The sequence below is a fragment of the Aythya fuligula genome, chromosome Z, assembly GCF_009819795.1.
Source record: "Aythya fuligula isolate bAytFul2 chromosome Z, bAytFul2.pri, whole genome shotgun sequence".
Classification (NCBI taxonomy): domain Eukaryota; kingdom Metazoa; phylum Chordata; class Aves; order Anseriformes; family Anatidae; genus Aythya; species Aythya fuligula.
In genome coordinates this window covers 53,252,986-53,274,076 of record NC_045593.1, presented here as the reverse complement: position 1 = coordinate 53,274,076, position 21,091 = coordinate 53,252,986, and the positions used below count along the sequence as shown (strand labels likewise).

The window sequence follows — 21,091 nt, the reverse complement described above, 5'->3', positions numbered from 1 at the left end:
CCAACAGCATGCATCAGTGATCATTCCTTACCCACAACCCTCTAAAAAAGCAATGCCATTTCTGTCTAGAACAGTGGGGATTTAAGCCTGCCAAGACTGGGCCTACCCTTTGAAAGTGCAATCTCTTGCTTCTGTAAAGCTGCGCTCCATGAGAGCAGGAACAATTTCCCCAGCTGTTAATTAGCAGCGCAACCTGGTTGTGTAGAGGTCTTTGCTGTAGACATACACCTTGCACACCCAATCCTCTTCATTGTGTGAACACTGCAAGTTTTACAGCAGAGGTAGGTATCCATGCACAGCAGTTTTAAGCCTAGGGGCAATAAATAGGTTTACTTCTCTTCATCACCCAGCAATCTGCTTTTGTCTAGCTCTGCTTCAGCATTTTTCCACCTATTCACCAACACATGCAACACCACCGCATAGCTTAGACAACATGGAGCACACCAGGAGAGGCTCAAATTGCCTATAGCTTTGGGATACACCTGGCAGCTGTCTGGTACCTCAGGTGCAAACTCTAAACACCACCTTACTACAAATAAACAGATACCATCAGAAAGGGCTGTCTGATAACTGAAACAAGTAAATGGTGTTTGGAGTAATGTCCTGAATCCCACCACATGCCCTATGCCACACGGATAGAGCAACGAGCATTCAGTTAACCATACAGCCAGGCAAAAGGATTGAAGGGTCACCTTACGTTTAACCAGCAAATAAATTCTGGGTATCCAGTATACAGACCTCCTTGCATGCCTTACCAACGTGCCACTTAGACTTGCATACACTTAACATGCTATTTCCTGAGCATTCCAAATTTTCTCAACTCATGACAAAAAACACACAGGAGGAATTAAGCAAAGGCATCTAGATATTCCCCCATCTTTTGATAGTCTGCCTCACATTCTCTTCCCCAAGAGAAGCTTACCCTTCCAATTATAAAACAGCTGTTCAACCCACAGAAAACTGTGGGCATCAGAGGCAGAGGCAGGGCAGATCAGCCTGCGTGTACCTTCTGATCCAGCCTGGGATTCCTGCTTTGCTCCTCACTGAGCTCTAATAGTGGGTCAGGACCCTCTCTACCAGACCAAGCAGCCACAACAGCCACCTGCACAATTAAAGCACAAGAGCCCAAATGGTTGTCCCACAGACTGCCTTTGTATATGGCACTTCTCCCCACTGCAGAAACCTTGCAGAGGTTCCAGACCTGCAAGGCTGCAATTCCATCTCAGTGTGCAATTCAGAAAATTACTCCTAAGAGATAATTACACTATGGGGCAAGCTCTGAAAATGTTGAAAACAAAATACACACTTTGACCAACCCTTTCTTTCTAGATCAGTGCTACCCCACTCTTTGGAAGTAGAATGGCTACTGAAAAGTCCATTAGCTGGTATGCCAAGAGTTTGCAGGTCCAATCAGTCTTAAACACAAAGCTATGTATTTTTACAGCTGTAGATTTTAAGAGGGGAAAAATGCTCAAGTGGCAGAGAACCAATTCCCTACCCCCATGCCTGGTGTCTGTACTAAATAAACATAAAACAGCCTTCAAAAGCAGCTTTCTGCAAACAATGCAGCTGTTTGCTTTCTTTTGGGGGCGAAAAAACCTTTTCCCTAGAGAAGAAATCACTATTTAGACAGTGAACAAAGCAAACTTATCAAACCTTATGAGACTGGAACATTTCAGAATTCTGGCAGCAGGCTACCTTCAAGGCTCCAGCAACGACTTAAACCCAGCCCTGGTCAGCAGAGCTAAAAGCTTTTTTACCAATTGATGACAGTTCAGAGGCCTCCATGAAAGCAGTCAGTGGCTTCTGTCCCACCCTGTTGGTCAGATCTCCACATCATAAAAGCTACCATCATTGGCAGCACTCCACAGACCAACCAGCCAGGGGGAATATCAATCTAATATCTAGAGATGATGCCCTCTAAGAGAAAAGAAAATATTAGCTGCTGTACTGCTACAGCCAGTCCTGTTCCTCTACTATGAGCAAACCTGGTCTAGCACATTGCTCTATCTCAGATGAAAAGCTGTAGATCTACTTAATGCCATTAGCTTTTTTATAAATATCTATCAAATCAAACAGCCACTGTTTGAAAGAAACGGGGCAAATGAAAAAAAAAAAAAAAAAAACACGTCATTTTTGAGCAGAAACAGTCCTTTCAGGGAATGCTGAGAAATGACTTAACATTTCATTTCCTTTAGGTAGGTCAAGCTGCATTTCGTGAAGCAAACAGTGTCATGAGCCACGTCAACTCTGCAAAGCCCAGACCCAAGAGCAAAGTCCCCCAGTTCTCCATATGCCACCAAGTGAGAGCAGGTCCCCATGACAGCCACGAGCAACAATGGCAAGAGAGAAGTGTGTGCCTCAAGCATTGACATTTTGATTTAAACATGACAAACCATCAGAGAACTAGTAGCCCTTCTGTTTATTTGGTGAATAGAGGCAGAGTAAGTCAAGAGCTGAGAACGAAGCCCATGTCTCCAAAATCAGGGTCTAACGTGCCCTTGCTCTGCAGGACACCTAGACCTAAGCTTCTGGTTTCTCCCCACATTGTAGCTACAGCCAAGAGACTTACACAACCACATCCACCTCGTACAACCTGTGACTATGCGAGGCAATAAGCAATTTTCAAGACACAAGCATTACGTGCCCCTCCACCACAATATCCATGATTTCCAGAAAGGGATAAGCACTTTGCTTCTACACAACTTCAACAGGACTAAAGGAATTGGAAAAGCAGCATTAGTTACAATGCTGTTGAGATTAGGCTCAACAAAGAGCAGCTGAGGACAAATGCAAACAATTACTTATCCCACTGTGAGGGATCTAACTGGAGATAATCTCCACAGCAGAAACAGACAGTGCATGAAGAATCAGGAGTAAATGTCCATTCTAAAACCAAAACAATTCATGGAAAGTTTGCAAGACTAATAGGCACAAATCTGACATTCACATCTCTAAAACCTTCAAGAAGTCAAAAAAAAAAACTCATTAGCTCTTGACTATGAAGTCAAAAAAACTCATTACTATGAGTTAAAAACCACATAGGCAAGAAGGGAAACTGCACCCAAACAATAATACTTTTCTAGCAATAACACCATTGCTCTTTTAAAGTCACCCTTTACCTCAAACAGCCTGAACTATGTTACAACAAGATGCCATCAAAAACATTAGCAGCATGGTCAGTTCAAGCAACTCACCCCGGGCCACAACCAAAGCATAAGCAGAGATGAGAATACAACTACCAGATGCCACACGTCTGTCTCCCAGTTTAAGCACTGCTAGACTCTGTAGCAATAGCGAGCAATGCAGGGTCAGCAGAGGAGGTGTGAGCTTTGAACCTGCAGCCTGCTCTCTGGGACACAGGATCATTATCAGCAGAGCCACACAGACACTAAAAAGCAAGTCTTTCGTAACTTCCCAACAGAGGACTTCCATTTCTTTCCCATTTGCCAGAGGAATATCGGACAAAATTTATCATTCCATCTAAAAATTAATTCAATGAGAAGTACTATCCTTCTCAGAATGACCCAGATCTCATCACAGGGTTTAATCTGACTGCTAATTGTTAACAATGTGATTGGAGAGCTTCTGGGTCAGCAGGCAAGGACTTAATTAGGACCACAAACAACAATATTTGGGTGGTGATTCTTGGCAAGATCCTCCACTAGTTTACATCACTTTACACATACTGACGACCTGGCTTTATGTTTGGTAATAAACAGGTTCTGGCCTTGTTCTCCAGCACTTACTAACACTGCAAGCAACTAGAACATTGTTTTCAACTTGGCCATCTGTCTGACCTCTGAATAACAACGATGCATATGACTGAAGCACTTTAAGATCTAGCTTTCATGGTAATAATCCACAACCAGTTTGACTCACTTCCCCCTGAGGAGCATGTCAAGTCTCCTAAAACCCTCTAAGGAGAGTGCCAAAGTATCAGTAGGCTGACTAAACATTCTCATGGAATTCCACCAGTGTCCAAACAAAACCAAGACACTGCATTTCACTTATCCACAGGGTCCTTAAGGCAGCATACACACAGCTACAAAACACCGAGTAAATGACTTCCCTTTGTTTAAGAGGGCTGAACCTCACGGAAGAGAAGAGACAGCTAGTAGAAAAGAACTGCTCCTTTTAAGAACAGCAGGACAAGAAAATAGCTACTCACAACCTGCTTTAACTGCTACTATTAAAACAATTAGTCCTGTAAAAGAGACTGGTTCTGGGTTCTGCCTGCCACAGCATGAATTACAAGAGGAGAGGGAACCCTAGACCTTGTTCTGGCAGGAACTGTTACAAATAAAATGTGATGTTAGGGGCAGAAATCCAGCACCCCAAATATTTAGGCAAAATTGAAAGGGGCTTCTAAAAGGTACCTAGCCTCAACGCTAGGAATAAACAGTTGGATTTTTCAAAAGGCAGCATATTAAGTGCTGAGTAGCTCAAAAAGACCAGCTATGAATTGCTGAGCAGAGATCGTTATGAAAGCCTGCGGCCAGAATGAATATCACAAGCACACAAACTGCTGGCCATGAACTCTTCAGATGATTTTGCTTCCTCTTTCTGACCAAGCTGAAGTCCCAAGGGGTATTTTTAGGGCACAGGTGGGCCTGTGCCTACCAACAAGAAATAAACCATAAGAGATAGTTTGCAAAAGACCTGAGCACTAGCTTACAAAGTATTCCATAATATAAATTGGACTAGATTTTCCAAAGTCTGCGGTGCCTCCTTAGGCATTTACAGGAAGCCATGTTTTTAGACATGGCTGCTGTTCAGAAGCTTCCCGTGTGACAGAGCATAGCAAGCTCCTTTGAAAACCTGTCCCAGGTCACACAGGAGCAATGTCTTCCTACCAGAATGACCACAACAACTGGTTCTCCTTACTGCTAGCACATTCAGGAAGCTCACTGGTGAAAACAAGTGTGTTTCCCATACACTGGAAGAAGTCAGGCTTGCACGTGCCACAGTTGGACTGGCCCAGAGTAAGGCACGTGCAAAAGATTGTGTCACGCACTTCAGCAAAAGCAATTGCTTAAGTGTCAAGTATAACACTCAAATAGTCATCTGTTTTACCAAAAAAAAAAAAAATTCCACTGGAACGTTGTGAAACACATGAAATATTTCAACTTTCCTATTACACTGGACATCCATACTCTCCCCACACACACACAAAAAAAAAAAAAAAAAAAAAAAAAAAAGAGGCTGAAATATAGTCCATTCTCTGGTGAAAACAAACAAAAAGACGATTTGCTTTATCACGGCCAATGTCCAAAAATCCATAGTCCATATTAGCTGATTTTTTTTTTTTTGGCTCTCATAGAATGAGCTCCTCTCTGTAGTGAGATCTAGAAATAATAGAACATCCTGCTAAAATAATAATTGCGACATTTGAGCTCAATTCATGCCATTAAGCTTTGATCTCTGAGCAACTATAGCATCGTCAGTACACAGTCTGCAAAAAGCTGTGTAACACAGCCTCAGTCACTTTTTCCAGCTGATGACGCATCCTATTTAAGGACGTTATCTTCTCAAATGGGAAAAAAGAGGAAGCATTTCATGTAGCAAAAGGTACTGTTTTCTGCATGACGGACACCTTTAGGGTGCGAGGAAAGACAAGGCACCCCCCAAGAAAGTCATCAGCCTACTCAACTTTTGGGAAAAGAAATTGGTGAGCTCAGGAGGTCTTAGGCAAGAAAACCTCTTCAGACCCACTCCCTGCTCACTGAATCGCTTTACCCACACAAAGCAGCTAGAGATCTGTCTTCAGAAAGTGTACACTGCATAAGTGCTCCACATTCCTACCCTGGAGTGGCTGGAGCACCACTGGGGTGCTTGTATCTTCTCTTGAGCAAAATCACCACGCCTTGCAGTGTTGCCATCACCTTCATAAGGACTTTTTCGGAAGGCAATGTCTTCAAAGTCTTGTTTCTGTAGCTTGCTCTTGATCTTGGGAAAAGACAAGGTTACAAACAATCTTGGCCCAGCACAAGATTAAGCTGCAATCTGAGATGTTTGTCTGCCCTGTAACATCCAAATAAACTTTACTGTTATTTTCTTCGTGATCTTTGCCATCTGGGAGCAGCATGTTGTGAACCAGCACATGTCTGGAAAGAAAGAATGAAACGTGGCTCATACTGTGGGAAACATCCCAGAGGTGTCTTTGGGGTTCATTGGTGCAAGGAATAAACTGTCTGTGAAGCCTGGTACCTACACAACTGCACTGGTATCTGTCACACCGGTATAAATTATAGCAGACAAAATAAAAAAAGTTCTCTGAACTATGCAGAAAAGAATCAGCCAAGAAAAAGCCTCTAGCACAATGCAAGGAAATGACATTGTCAAAAAAAAAAAAAAAAAAAACAGGTGGCAAAGGCAGTATTTTGCAACAGATGTCAGTTTGAACTGTTTGATCCTTGAAACCCTACAAGACACTGTCCCACAACATGACTTCAGCTCCCACATCACAAGCCACCCAACCATATGGATGTAGAAACTAGTAATTCACTAGAGATAATAAAGAGGTGTCCAAATGCTTTTGAAAGTAATGAGCATCAGCTATGAAGAGGAATGAATTTCTGCTCAATCTTTGCAACTGATACGGCTTTCAATAACCACTTATCTCTAAGGTTATTCATAGAGGAATAAAAAATAATTGGCATAGATGATAAGAATGGAGGCAGCATGCCTGTTGCAACAGGTGTGGCACCGGGCACCTCGCCGGGAGCACTGCCAGAAAGTTGTGTGCAAAGCTTCCCCTTTTTGCCTGGTTCACAGAAACAATTCGTTCTGCACATTTGTGTTCTGTAGCTCCAGCTGTACAACTCACACTCCTGCGGCTAAAGCTCCAATCCTTAGGGTCAACAAGACAGTTAGCAGACATGTAAAACACACAAAAGTATGGTTATTTTAATATAATGCACATACTGATGTAACAGAGACAAGGGTGACCGAATTTGTTCATATCCTAAGTTACATCTCTTCAAGCAAGATTTGGGACAGAGATCCATTAGTTTACCTGCACAATTTCAAGGGACTAAATCCAGCAGTGAAGAGCTGTGGTCTACTCAAATTGAAGCAAAGGACTAACAATTCAAAAAAACTTCACGTAGGTGCAGAAGTGGCATTAAACACCCAAAGGGAGAGAGTAAGTTCGTAAAAGAAATGTAAACAAAATAGTTTGGCAAGTTGTTAATGGAAATGGGACCCAAGCCATACATTTTCTGTGGAGCTTAGGATATTCTTAATGATGCTGAGAAAGTTCCACTGGAGTCAAAGCATACTCCCACAGACAATCTAATTGGCTGCAATTATGTCTGGTTTTATATGTGAATACAACTGGGAAGAAAAGATACAGATTTCTTCAGGATGAATATTTCAATATAGGTTTGTTAAAGCTGGTAAATTAGGTGGTAAGAATTGCTACCCTAATTTAATAGGGTAAAGAACATCAAGAATACTTTAAAACAAATAATTTTGATAAAAAGCACATTGTCCAGTGATAGCACAAAGACTGAAATGCAAGATTAATTTAGTTTCATAAACAGAAAATGCTTTAAGAGAGGACTAGATTTTGAACTTGGGCTCCACTGCTGCTACTAGAAAGAAATGTCAATGCTTCTGCACATACAAAAGGGTGCTGCCATTTCATTGTTTGGGTGAGGGGAGGTTTTTGGTTTTGTTTTGTTTCATTTTTTAATACATTTAAATTTGGTCCTAACTCTGCTTAAACCATCAGCCACAACAAAATTACTATTATGGGAGCATAATCACAACATTGGTAAGAGGAGAAACAGGCATTAACATATCCTAAGAATATAAACATACCCCCCATGAATACATCTCTCAGACAAAACACGTGTATGATTTTTGCTTGTTTCTTTTGAAGGCACAAGAACTCACCTGCAAAAGTACAAGCTATGTCTGAAAACATGGGCTTTACAACCTGGCTGCTGACATGAGCAACACAGCCAACAGTCTTTAAAAGCAGACACATTACAGTGCTGTAGCTGAGTAAAAACACACTTTTGCTTTTACCTTGCAGAATATAAGGTTTTGTGATCTCATATTTATTATGATATTAAGATCAGTTAAGGGGAAACAGGAGCATATCATCACAAGACAGACACTGTTGCTGGAAACCAGGTTATCCTGGTCCTGCTGTTATTACCTAGACCGCCACCGCTGTTGCTCTGAGATCTTACACATGGCTTAATTTTGGCTTTTACTTACAGCCAAGAATGCTAATGAACATTAATTGCATAGCTTGCGTTCCAGCTCCCAGTAACAGCCTTTCACTGGGACATGGGCTAGTAAAACTGCAGAATGTTTCAGGGAGCCAAGCAAGTAGGCTGGTAGCTGGTTTTGGCCACTTTACCTTCCACGCAGCCCTGCCTGCTAGAAAGGAAGCCAGACCTCCAGAATGATCTCTGAACCATGTGGTCAGGGGCTCTGACTTTGTTTGCTCTTTCCCAAAGAACGACCTTGCTATCTAGCCCAAGCCAGAGCAGCTTTGGAAAGGCTCTTCTGCTCTCCTCTTTTTGCCTAATGCCAATTGTTCCCTAACAAAGTTAACACAACACAAACGGATCTCTTATTGGATTAGATTGAGCTCTGCTAAGCAACACTCCTCCAGAAAATAACAGAAGAGGAAAAAGGTCAGCTTGTATATGGATATTTATGCCTTTCAGACTGATGTACATTCTTCTTATAATCCACGATCAAGCCTTTTCACTAATAACCCAATAAATCTTAAGATCTGAATGCTTCTATTTTTCCTACAGTGTTAGCTTGTTGTGTCAGGAAAGCTGCATCAACAGTTTTCCATCCTACTCTGTCTCTCCCTCAGTCCTTGAGGCAAGCTCACATGTTTTCTGCCCTATGACAAGTGCTAAAAAAGACAGGTCTTGCTTTGCTGTTTTTTGTTCATTTGTTTGTTTTATTAGAAAAACAGATGTAAAAATAGGTAAGAGGGTATTCCAATCAGTAGTTCAAATCATAGTAATTTTTCTGAGTCGTTCTGTATGACTTTCCTACAGCCAGTAGAAATAGAGGAGTATTTCCTACATTATAGGAAATATTTTTATTTTTATTTTTAATAATAGCAATCATCTTCTACAAGTAAGAATTCTACCATGTTATTTATGATCTTTATTCTTAATATCAGTAGTTGCAACTGTGCTGGATAACTACACAGCAAAGCTTTCAAGAATTCAGGATTCAAATCTTCAGCAGACATAAAAACTTCTACCATGTCAGTCCCTAGCTGCCTCAGATGAACTAGGAAAATACAGCATATATATGTGTGTGTGTTTTATTAAACAGCAGGTCCTGACTCTGGCCAGTCACAGCAGGAGTCATCAAGAATAAGCAGCCTAATAGAAACATGCTGGTGTTTGGTCAGCCATGGCCTGCGGACTTATTTCAGGATTTGGTGTGTTGCCCAGCCTAAAAGACCTATATAAGCACCAAGGGTGCTTGCTCCAAGGTTACTTAAACAAAGGGGTAGTCTGGTTCCCTTTCTGCCCTGCTCCTGTCATCATCTTTGTGCTGGCACCAGCATTCACAAACCCACACCAAACCCCTGAACACAGGATGCCGAAGCTAAAATAAACATTTTCATCCCTTCCATCCCTTCGTGAAAGCACCCCCAGACCCAAATGCTCAGAGAAAAATAATAATTTCAAGTTTGTTCACTGGTTGGTGAACACCAACACCAGCCCAGAGGGTGAAACAGATAGGGAGAGATGAGAGAACAGGCACTTGGGGGGAAGTGAACTGGGTCCATTAGTAGCGCAGCTGCAGCCCTCAATTACTTTGGATTAAAGTTCTGAAGAAACCACACCCTAGGAAATGTTGTGCCTGCGTGGTGCAACACACATGATAAACACTAGCAGCGCTGATCCCATTCTGCCGCTGAGGGATGGGTTCGGGACCGATCCTCCTCCAGGTCTGGTTTGTGGGCACAGTTCTGCCAGGTGAACTACTAGTGAGAAAACAGGCTCACAGAGAGGAAGGCAAGGGAGGACTTGCTTCCTGAGCTGTGTACACTAGATTCATCTTTGAGAATTTGCATTTTTAATAGTCATGCGTTTTCAATTTCTGTAGTTCAGCACTTCACCGGGAACCACTCTCACCTGCACTGCAACGGCAGGTGCTGAATTTGGTGCTAGACAAGGTCTCCGCTCACATCAATAGAGCTGAGCCACACGGGTTTTTGAAAACAAATTTGGCATGACAAAAAAGGTTAGCCAGCAGCTGCCTGTGGCAAACCCATTTATAAACACGCCTCTGTCTCGCTGGGTGAAAGGGACATTAAGTGATTTTCAATATACCTGCTTACACTACAGTCCAGCTGAACTTGGAAGAAATCTGGAATTTATATCTAAAGATTGCTGTAACTCTTGTAAACACCAAAACCTTACACAGAGCTGCACCCAAGGTGCTTGTTTCACACAAATAGCATACGGCTAATTGAACTTCAACAGTAATTTCTCAAGGGAAAGTTACTGTGAATGGCTGCAATGCTGGACCACTGCACTGTAACAGCAAATGAGAGCCACTGCGATCTCTGGCAGCCCAAAGCTAGCACATACCCACCCATCTCTGCAGAATAACCACGGTGAGCACACTCCTGTCTTCTGAAGCGAGACACTCTCAACTTCAAAAGTTCAATTTAAGCTCTACCACACAGCTCTTGTTTCCAGGCTGCAGACCTTTTATCCCCAGTTTGGAAAGAGCCAACTTCCAATTCTCACCATAATCAGCCCTACTGCACTGTGACAACACGATCAACATGGCACGGGTTGCGAGTGAAGGCATCAGACTCCTGCCTGTAGCTGCCCAGACCACACCAGATACATATAACTCCTGCCCAGACCACACCAGGTACAGACTGAGGCACCACATTTTACACACATGAAAGTTCAGATGGGCGCGATGAAGGGTGATGACCCAGGAGCAGCATTTACAGCTGACACATCAGCAACGCTGCAGCCCCAGGCAGCTCCCTGCGCGATGCTCTGGGAGAACCTGGGCACATGCTGCCACCTGTCCCTGCATGTGAGGATGGAAACCTGTGCCAACCAGGACCAGACCAAAAACACATTCGCGCTGTGTGTTTATTACCCTAACCCCTTTCAAAACTGAGCGAGACTGCTCAGTTTGGAGAGCCTCAAGACAGCAAGCCGGACCATCTGTTGTTAATGGAACATCCCCAAGACGTGGCTGTTCCCTGCTGCACCAGCAGTGACCAATTTCCAAAGGCCACCTCCTAACGGGTTTGTAATGCATTAATCTATACCCGTAATTTTCAAGATGGGCACCGATTCAGCTAAAAGTGCGAGCACATGTTTTTATCCCCCTGGCTTTTGTAAGGTCTACTCCAACACACTAGAGATCAACTTCGACCCTCCAAGCAAGTTGATTACCCTTAAAATCTCCAAGCACAGCAGCTGGGGGTGGCGGGACAAACAGCTCATGTTCAAAACAGACAAAAATACAGTTTACTGTAAACTTTCGATTTACAGTCAGAGTATCTTTCCTCTGATAGACCGTATGCATCTGAGCAGTCAGGCACGTCCCGCGCTAAGCAGCAGTGTTCGGTAAGAGGCTGATGGCAGCCTGTAACATAGCAGAGCACAGACTTCACAACAGCCTGGCACGCAGGAGCGGGATGTGCCGCCTGCAACTCAGCCTCCTGCCCATCACAAAAAGCTGCGGGATCGATTTTTTTATTTTTACACTCCCGCTCATCCCAAGGCCCTCCCCGCCCCCGACGTTTTATGGATTTCCCGTAGGTGTGAAGGGGATGGAAACCCTTCCCGTTATCTTCTAGCAGCCCACCGGGGCTGGAAGGGACGGCGAGGCGAGCCCCCCTCCGCGAGCGCAGCCAACCCAGCGTCGCTTCGCTCAGGACGAGCTACAATAAAGTGGTTACAAAAAAAAAAAAAAAAAATAGTAAGAATAATAAACAAACGCACAAGAGGGGAAAAAGAAAAAACAAGCTGCACTGCCTCCCTCCCAGTGCCCTGCCGTCCCGCAAGCCATCCTCCGAGCCTCGCTCTAGACACGCTGCGCGCAGCGAGAAACAAAAAGACAAAAAAAAAAAAAAAAAAAAAAAAAAAAAAAAGAATTAAAAAGGGGGTAAAAAAAAAAAAAAAAAAAGAAGACACATTCGCTTTCTTCCCCCCTCGCTCTGTGCCGGGGCTGCCTCCCCCGACAGCTGCCCGCATCACGGCACGGCTCGGCTCGGCGCATCCCCCCGACCGCCCTCCTCGCCTACCTCCCGGGCCGGGGGGCCCTGGGCAGCTGCCGTGGGTCCCGTCGGTCCCTCCGGGAGCCGAGCCGAGCCGAGCCGAGCCGAGCCGAGCCGCCTTGCCCCTCCGCTCCGCCTCGCTCCGCTCCGGCCCCGACGCCGGCCCCGCTCCCGGACAGCCGCGGCCCCGCAGCGCCTCTTATAGGGCGGCGGCGACCGCCCCTTCCAAGGCCGGGCAGCGCCGGGGCTTCTTTCTCCCGTCCCCTTTTTTCTTTTTTCCCCTTCACTTTTATTTTTTTGTTTCCTCTTGCATTTTTTATTTTGCTTCTCTCCTTTCTTCTTTCTTCTTTTTTTTTTTTTTTTTTTTTTAGTTTTATTTTTCCCCACTTTTTCTCTCCGGGGGAGGGGGTGAAGGAGAGGCGGGGACGCGGCGATTTGCATGAGGGCGTGCACGTTGCAGCCAAAAACAAAACAAACCTCGAGGCTCCGCCCGCACCGCACGGGCCCGCACAGCGCCTGCTGGCCCGGGACGGGCTGGCCACGGGGGGACATGGGTGGCGTGGGACCCCAGGGCGATAAGGGTGGAGGAGGCCCGGGGACCTCCGAGGAGGGTTGTCGCCGTCTGTGCCAGGTCCAGCAGGACCGGGACACCCCTCAACACCGTGGCTTTTCGTGGTGAGGAGCTGTGAAAGTTAGTGCGCTGCTACCTACCCAGAGACAACGATGAATATGGCCGAAATGGTTCGTGGTGGGACTGGGAACCACTCCCGAACCTTAAAAAAGCTCCTTCTTCACAGTGCCCAACTTCTCCAGCTTGGGACAAACACAAAGGGCAGCATGTTGGAGCCCCCAGAGGAACGGCCTGCGCTCCTCGTCCTCCCCAGTGGGCTCCTCTCCCAGAAACACACCAGCCTGTGCATCACCCTTTCCAAAATTTTTGTCAGGAGCACCCAGAAACACTGCAGTTCGGCCTGCAGAAGTGTAGCAGTGCATCTCCAGTGTGAATGAAAACATGTAACGCGCGAACGACAGGCAACTCTAAATTATTGTTCCCACTACAGACATAATGCACTGCCATTGCTCATCTGCAGTGAAGTCACTGATGTTATTGTGCATGCTGTTAGTGCCTTGCTTTATTATGAGCAACCTGTATGATACATGGTTACTGAGGGAACTGTACGTTCCAGTTTCTTCACTTGCGTTTCGATTCTCAGCCTACAGCCATTGTATTTCTTCGAGGAGCACAGAAATACAAGGACCTGAAAGCAAAACTCCAGAGAGCGCAGAGTGACTGTGATCTGAAATAATATTATCCACCAGAGTGTCATATATAGTAGTAAATATTCAGATTAATGTTGCAGACCCTTCTGCACTGAATAAACGCAGACACATTTGTTTCGACAATGACCCATGCTCCTTCCATCAGTCACCATCTTGCAGAGCAACTCAGGGACGGACAAAATAAAAACAGACCCATTTTCTGATCCCAGGTTCCCCAGTGCCACTGCTGCATACCTCCACTGACTTACATGGACTCTATCTGTACATTCATCTGGTCACAAAACTGAAATAAAAATTAGGTCCTTAATGTAAAAATACAGCCACTATATACTTCATTATATACTACATCTTTCAATTTTTACACATTTCCAAACATTTACTAGATCACAATTTTGAATTGTCATATAAATTAACTTCAGCATGCTTGCTCAAATACAGTGAGAAAGAGTACATTTAATTTATTATCAGCAAGGCATAAGGACTCATCCCATGCAATAAAGAGTCTGAATAGAGTGGGGTATGCTGGACAGGGTTTTCAAAACAATTAGTGACCTGACATCAGTGGAAAGGGTGCTATGTGAGCACTGAAAAGGGGCTGGAAATTGCCCTGCTGCTGTTGTTTCCTTAAATCAGATTCCTTCAAAACATCATCAGAAGACTAGAGTTTTTTAATTTTGTAAATCAGTGTCTGTGTCAACTGTTAAAGCATTTAGATATCATCTTCCAGTAAAGCACTTAATAAACAGCTGTTCATCAGAAGCAAATGGAATATTTGATTTAGTTTGCTAAATACCTGTAAGACGGTGAGAAATATCTTTGCGCACCACTGGATAGCATTTTCCACATTTACAATTTCTTGCATGACAGCACAGTCAGGTTACTGAGAGGCAAGCTGTGGCAAACCATTCAAGAAGATGAACAAGGAAAGGGAGCATTGATAGATCTGATGGCTAGCCCGTACATACACCAAGTCCACAGCTAAACCAGGAACAGATTTTAATAAAAAATCAGCCTTCTGGACTGGCAGTATTTCTATTTGGGTGTAGTTTTCAGAGTGGATGGGCACGTGCAGCTCCTATAGATTTCTCAGAGAAATTTGTACCTCCCAAGTCTTACACCCACAGCAAGCATTATGTTGGCTTTTGTGTCCCATGGAAGGCGGGATAGGTTTGTTGCAGACAAAAGAGTTTCAGTCAGGGAATTGTGCTCAATTTAGTCTGTTACCAATTAACACAAACTTCCAGGTACTGATTCAGAATATGGAGAAAAAAAAAAAAAAAAAGAAAAAAAAAAGACATGAATAAGTGAACACTTAGAGAAACACCTTTCAGATATTGAGAGGGGAAAAAAAAGACATAAACAGTCAAACCCTTAGGGAAACACCCTTCTGTCTTTTCCCTAAGCTCTATTCCAGTTACACGCCTCTTCTACCTCCTTCCTAGTCTCAACATCCCTTGCATCCAGTGGGTGTTATGCCCAGTCCTTCCCATTTCCTTCTGTGAGGCACTGGATGAAGAAGGAGGTTGGGGTCAGTGTGTAATGGTTTCTTTCTGCTGTTCCTTGCTTCTTAATTTCTTCCACTGCTCCCCACCTCTTACTGCTTCTCTGTGGGTCCTTCATAGGCCACAGTCCCCTCAGGGTAATCCCTGCACAGTGCATCCTTTCAATATTATGTCTCCAGCCATGTCCCCAACCAAGTCCCCTCCCATACGTCCCCTCCACTTACTCTTCCGATGTCTTCTGCTCCCAGTGGCTGTTGGCCTCACTCAGATACCCGTGAGCAGAGGTGCCACGTGCTGTTCCCATTGGTTGAGGTTTGGGTATGCAGTGGGTCATTTTCATCCATTTCAGAGCTGGCTGGAAGCAACTACCTGTGGCTGTCATAGCACCTCCTGGCCTCCTCCCTCGCAGCCCCCTGCTACTGAAAGCCTCCAGGAACGGCCGATACACAGCTCTCATGACATGCACTTCTATACTAGATTTGATCTGTTCTGCTTTTCCAAAGGCTACTCTTCTTCCTTAGCCTGCACCCACACCACAACCTCATTTTTGCAAGTGTGGAAGATGCAGCCCACACTGGGGTCCAAGCCTGGGTGCAAGGGAAGACTTAGAGAGCTGACAAAGGGACCACAACTACTCCAGAAGGTTACAGGAAGAGGTCCTAGACTGCGTGAATTGCTGTTCATGGAAAGGACCTTATGTAGAGGAATGAAGGAGCTGGGTTCTTGCTGAGGAGGAAGTTGTTTCTCCATGCTTGTAATCTGTACACAGCATGGCACGCCATTGTTGAGCCTCCAAGATCGATGGCTCCTGACATCAGGATGCTAGAGAAGTCCCTGGGCTTAGTCAGTCACACCAAGAAATGCCTTGGTATAAACAGAAGAGCTCTAAGACAGATTTCAGATATAAAGAATGCCAGTTTGCAAGCCAGCTGTTGAGATGAAATATTTCATCTGGAAATCCAAACTCTTTTTAACCCTAAGTGAGTTAGTTTGGACTTAGTTCAGGAAACAGGAAAGGTATAAGATTAGTAATACTTCTGGTTAGGAAATTACTTTTCAAAGAGTTTTGATCAACTCTTCTGTGATTAGTTTACAGTTTTGCAGCACTTCAGGACTCTTTTCTATTGCATTGGGGGTACACATTGAAGATTAATCAGCGTTTCAAGCATCTGCTCGGTGTTGTTTTACTTTCTCCCTTGATTTGCAATATCTGAGTCAGCTGAGGTGCCAACTTTCATAAGGCCTTCCTGGAAGTAACTTCCTAACTTTTAGTAAGAAATAATTGCATCGTTATTATTTTATAGCAACCTAAACTTTCACTGAGCATCCCGTCTTCAATTTGTATTTCCTAACATGGGAGTTAGTCACTCCAGCCTGGTTTACAACACAGTGAGTACAAATGACAGCACCATGCTGTTTACTGCAGCCTGCCACACTCACTTTTTTTTTTTTTTCTTCCTGTACTATTCACAGAAAAACAGGTAACACTCATTTGATCTTTAAAAGACGGTGTTCCGGTTGGAGAGAAAGAGAAGTGGTTGAGGCTTAACAGCCCCTAGGTACTCCACTGTGCCCTGCAGTGGGGGAAGCTTCGAGGTGTTTGTGCCATGTCAAGTACTGAACCTAGGAAGCTGCTGCCCCTGGGACCAAGAACATTGCTAGCCTGTCTTAGCGCCTAGTGGAGACAAAGGAGCTTGCTTAATTCCCTACATCCTTTGGTATAAGCACCAAACTGCCTCTAATAATCAATAAGTTACATCTAAGTCTTTTTAATAAAACAATATATTGAAGCTCAGACATGACCAAGTAACAATTCAAGCGGTATGGGTAATATTTCTTAACGTAACATATATTTTGTTTAAAAAGGATGATTTAAAAACGTCATCTCTTGTGAAGGTTAGTTGCCAAATTACTGCTGTTATTTTAAGAAGAGGACCCATTACCACAAGCATAGCCTTGTCATTTCTCACAAATGCTTAGCATTAAATGTAAGCACATGCCAAATTACATCTGCAGTTATTATAGATAAAGTGGTGTGAGGCTCCCTGTTAACAAAATTACTACATTTTGGATGTAAAATATACATGCAGCCAAATACTTAGCTGGTAAAAATTCTTCAGCTTGCCAGAAATAAGCTGATTTTCCCAACCATGAGTCTAACCTATAGTTTGAAGAGCAAAGAACGTATGTAGAGTTGCCAAGTAAAATATACCTAAGGTAGCAATTCTAATTTTACACCAACTTTATGCCTTCCCCATATTCCCTAGAGATATACCTTATAATGGCATGCAGCATGTATAAATTTTTGTGCTAACATTTCAATCTTCCTCTGTGCAATTGTCTACCATTCAAAAATTATCCCACACCAGGGCTCCTTTAGAAATGTTTCAGTGCACATTACGTGTACTCTGCCATTCAACTTTTACAGGGACAGCCTGGCCTGCACAAACTAGGGTTTCTGTGCCATTAATGTGATTGAATGGTTAGCAGTGGAGAGAGTAAAATGTCAGTGTGAACAAAGCCCATACTTTAAAAAATTGGCACTTCTTCCCCAGTGAAAAATGATTATTCTAATAACATCCCCAGTGGGTGGAACAAGGAAGAAAGGCTTCATCACAAAGCAGAAGTGGTCTGGTAGACACAGGATCCAATCAAATGCAAATAAAGCCAAATAAAAGGATGCAATTTGGCTTTATCTAACCTCAATTTAGGTACTGATGGACAAATTTTTACTTGTGTTAAATGGACTGGCCAGGAGGTAAACTTCACCAACTTAACCCTTGAGATGTGAGCTAGAATGGCTAGCATTCCCTCATGGCCAGCCAAATGCCATTTCGTATTAGTTGTAGTTGCCCATTTCCTTAAACAATTATCTAAGAGAGATCAAAAATCGGCCGATCAAAAATCCTTATTTAATCAGTTGCTTGTGAAACTCAGTGCGATGTTTACCTGAGCATGTATAGGGCTCCTGGACTGGAGCTGATACTACAAAAGATTCAGCCTTTTACATATGGAGGACGTGTTAGAGTAGCTCCATAAGTCTGTGGAGATGTGCACTTGGGAACTGGACCGCATGTGCCGGCAGTGCAACTGCAGACCCAGCCAGTCCCTGATCAGCAAACCTCCTGTCTACAGCCCTGGAGCTGTAGAGAACAGCACTCAGTGCAAATCTTAGTGGTGTGGGAGCTTGTTTTTAGGAAGATGTGTTTTTCCTTTAGTAGATAATGACTTCCTTCCCTTCAGGAAGGGAAGGAAGTGCACTCCAGTGTATGAAACCAGCTTCTGAACCAAAAGGAAAGGGAGGTGGGGACGGCTCCCAAGCTGTACAGACTGCTTCAGTGCCAGTCCGACCAGAGGCCACAGGGGAAAGCACGCTGTACCTTACCTCTAAACTTAACACAGGAGTCACACTTGGGTAACCAGGGCCATCCTCCAGCCCTGGGAGGTTTCGCTTACTTAGCCGCGCTGCAGTGCACCACCAGCCAGCCCCCTGGCCTTCACCCCAGCAAAGGGGTGCTTTTGGGCTCTTCAGCTTCCTCTGTACCCATAAAACCTGCAATGTGGAGCTGGGAAAGTGCCTCTGTCCTTCGGACAGTGTCTCCATGTCTGTGAGAAGGGAAAAAACAGGACTCATCTGCCATTAAGTATAGTGCCCTAAAAGAAAAAGTTGCACTTTTTTTTTTTTTTTTTTTTTTTGGTCAAAACACTTTCCTCCTCTTTTCCCACCTCTGCCTTTACTGAGCATCCATGCCATCCAACAGGGACTTGCTTTCCAGGAGGCAAGAGAGACCTCTTCTACCCCTCCTTTTCCAGGCATGACTGTTTACAAAGATAGGTTTGAGGCTACATTTTGCTGCTCTTTTCATCCACCTGGAGAAGCACCTTCTGCAGTAGAGCTTTAAAGGCGTCTCTTCAAATCAGGAGTTTCCCTGGACACCAAGACAAACTCACACTGGAAAATGAAGGATCTCTTATTCAAGCCCAAATCTTTCCATAGCTGCTCAGAATTGCCAGCTGACTTCCATGCTTATTTACACTGCAGTCTGCTCTGTAGAGCCTAACATTTTTTCCTCTTGATAGGTTAAATGCTTGCTCAGTTTGGGGTCTGCTTTGCACTGTGCTTCTACACAAACACACACACACATAAAAAGCAGCTTTTGAGTCCTGATATTTCTCCCTTTGGAAATAGCTTCACTTTCTGAATGTTCCCAGCTCTTTTATCAAGACAGCAGGCTTGACCTCTACATTCTCTAGCTACTTGCAGGCAACCGGGGCCGGATCTAGGGTGTAGCCAACTTGTGCTGCAGACACACTCTTCTTCTTGGCTCTGAGATGGGCCAGTTCCTGCTTCTGCTCATTTTGTCTTGATCTGAAGAACAGGTACCTCCTTGTGCCTGTTAATTCTCTCCCTAGCAGCTGTAGCAAGGGGAGATAATCAAGCTTAACCTTGTCTTGTGCACCCACATCCATTTCTGTGTGGTTGGGTAGCTGCTGCAAATGCTGCCTTTAACTTGCCTTCAGTGTTGGTGCCAGAGACTGTGCAGTCACTGCTCAGGATATTAACAACCTCCCTGGAGGTTCAACGGGCTCACAATCTATTGTACGTTTCCAAGGAGAATCCAGTACCTAAACCATGTCCTTTCTTATCATCCCCAGCCTGTTTTCCTCTTTATCCTCATGTGGCATGCCCAAGTGTGAAACGCTGTCTCTTTATTGTCTAGCATCAATGCTGTCTGGCTTCTGTATCCCAGATCCTTCTCTTCCTTCAGGAGAGGTTCTCTCTCTTTTCCCTTTGGCTTAGAGGATCTCCCTCTCACTTTGATGTTCCTCAGTCAGCACATTCCCACCTGCCCCTGTAATAAGAGTAACGCAACATTTTGGACATGCTCTGCTTTTAGAGAAGAAAAAGACAATCAACCTCTTTCTCTATGTCCTTGAGTCTTTACGCACTCATTCTGTCCAGCTTCACTTGGTTCCTGGCCATTTTAGTCAGATTTTCCATAAAAACTAATAACTCTGGGGTTCTTCCTTCTGCTATGAGCTATCTCCTTTATTCTAAAGCCTCTAAGTATCCCACAGAAGTCGTTTCCTTCAGAAAAGCCATGTTGTCATCATCAGCTCCATCAGAATTACAGAGCAGTATGGTGTCTACTTGTGTTGTTTTCCTTGGTATCCGTAAAAACTTATTCTCTTTCTTCTTCAGCATGCAGGAAAGAATCTTTTTGTGATTGCTGTAACCCATGAGCTTTGTCCAGGCTTCCTCCCTAAGCTGCTCATCAGTGTTGACTTTCATATCTTTCTAAGGGAACTTATGACTGGGGAGACTGGGGACTTTTTTTTTTTTTTTTTTGACTGAGATTTCCATGACTCTTCTTTGGCCATCTGTGGAATAGTGAACAATTATAAACTATCAGAAAGAAATCTTCAGAGCAAATGATTCCTAGCAATCAGCCTAAAAGTATTAATTGCCAGAAGGGCTGTATAAAAAAATGGAAGACCAAGAAAACTGACGTGTGTGACACACACAGAAAAAAGGAGAAGATACAGGTAGATGCAAGACAAGTTTGATACATATGCTATCATTTAAAGCTCTCTCAATGTTTCTTACAAGATCAACTGGCATTTTAAGTTTTGGCAGGTTGTATTTTCTTTATTAAAATACATGCAATATTGTCTTGCCAAATTCTTGCAGTCATAAGGAGTCAGAAGCTAACATAGCTTTGTAGATCTGCTTCAGTGTTCACAAGCCATTATGTAAGGCAACTGGTTGTGATCACTTTCAGAGATTAATTAGACGGGCTGTAGGTCTCATCCATTCACACTGGATTGTATTCCCTCTAAATGCAATGGGCTGAATAACTGGGTGTAACTTCAGTATCTCACCTTCAAATCCACAGTCTCCCTGCAGAGTATTTTTCATTGTGAACCAGGCTCACTAGATTATTGTTGTTTTCCTTTCCCCAACCCCTTAACATTTTTTGGTCTTGAAAGGCCAAGAAGCTGTAGGGATGCCTACTAATATACGGGAGAGACCTTGTTTACAATAAATGCT

The 21,091-nt window shown here is 43.9% G+C and overlaps 1 protein-coding gene across 2 annotated transcripts in view; it reads right to left on the bottom strand.

The window, feature by feature from the left end:
* ABCA1 (ATP binding cassette subfamily A member 1) overlaps window positions 1–12,387 on the bottom strand; it is a 91,555-nt gene extending 79,168 nt beyond the window's left edge. For both annotated transcript variants that reach the window (XM_032205299.1, XM_032205300.1), the window contains exon 1: window positions 12,284–12,387. The gene's annotated coding sequence lies outside the window, so the exon portion shown is untranslated. The remainder of the gene's footprint in view (window positions 1–12,283) is intronic.
* Between the last annotated feature and the right edge of the window lie 8,704 nt (window positions 12,388–21,091).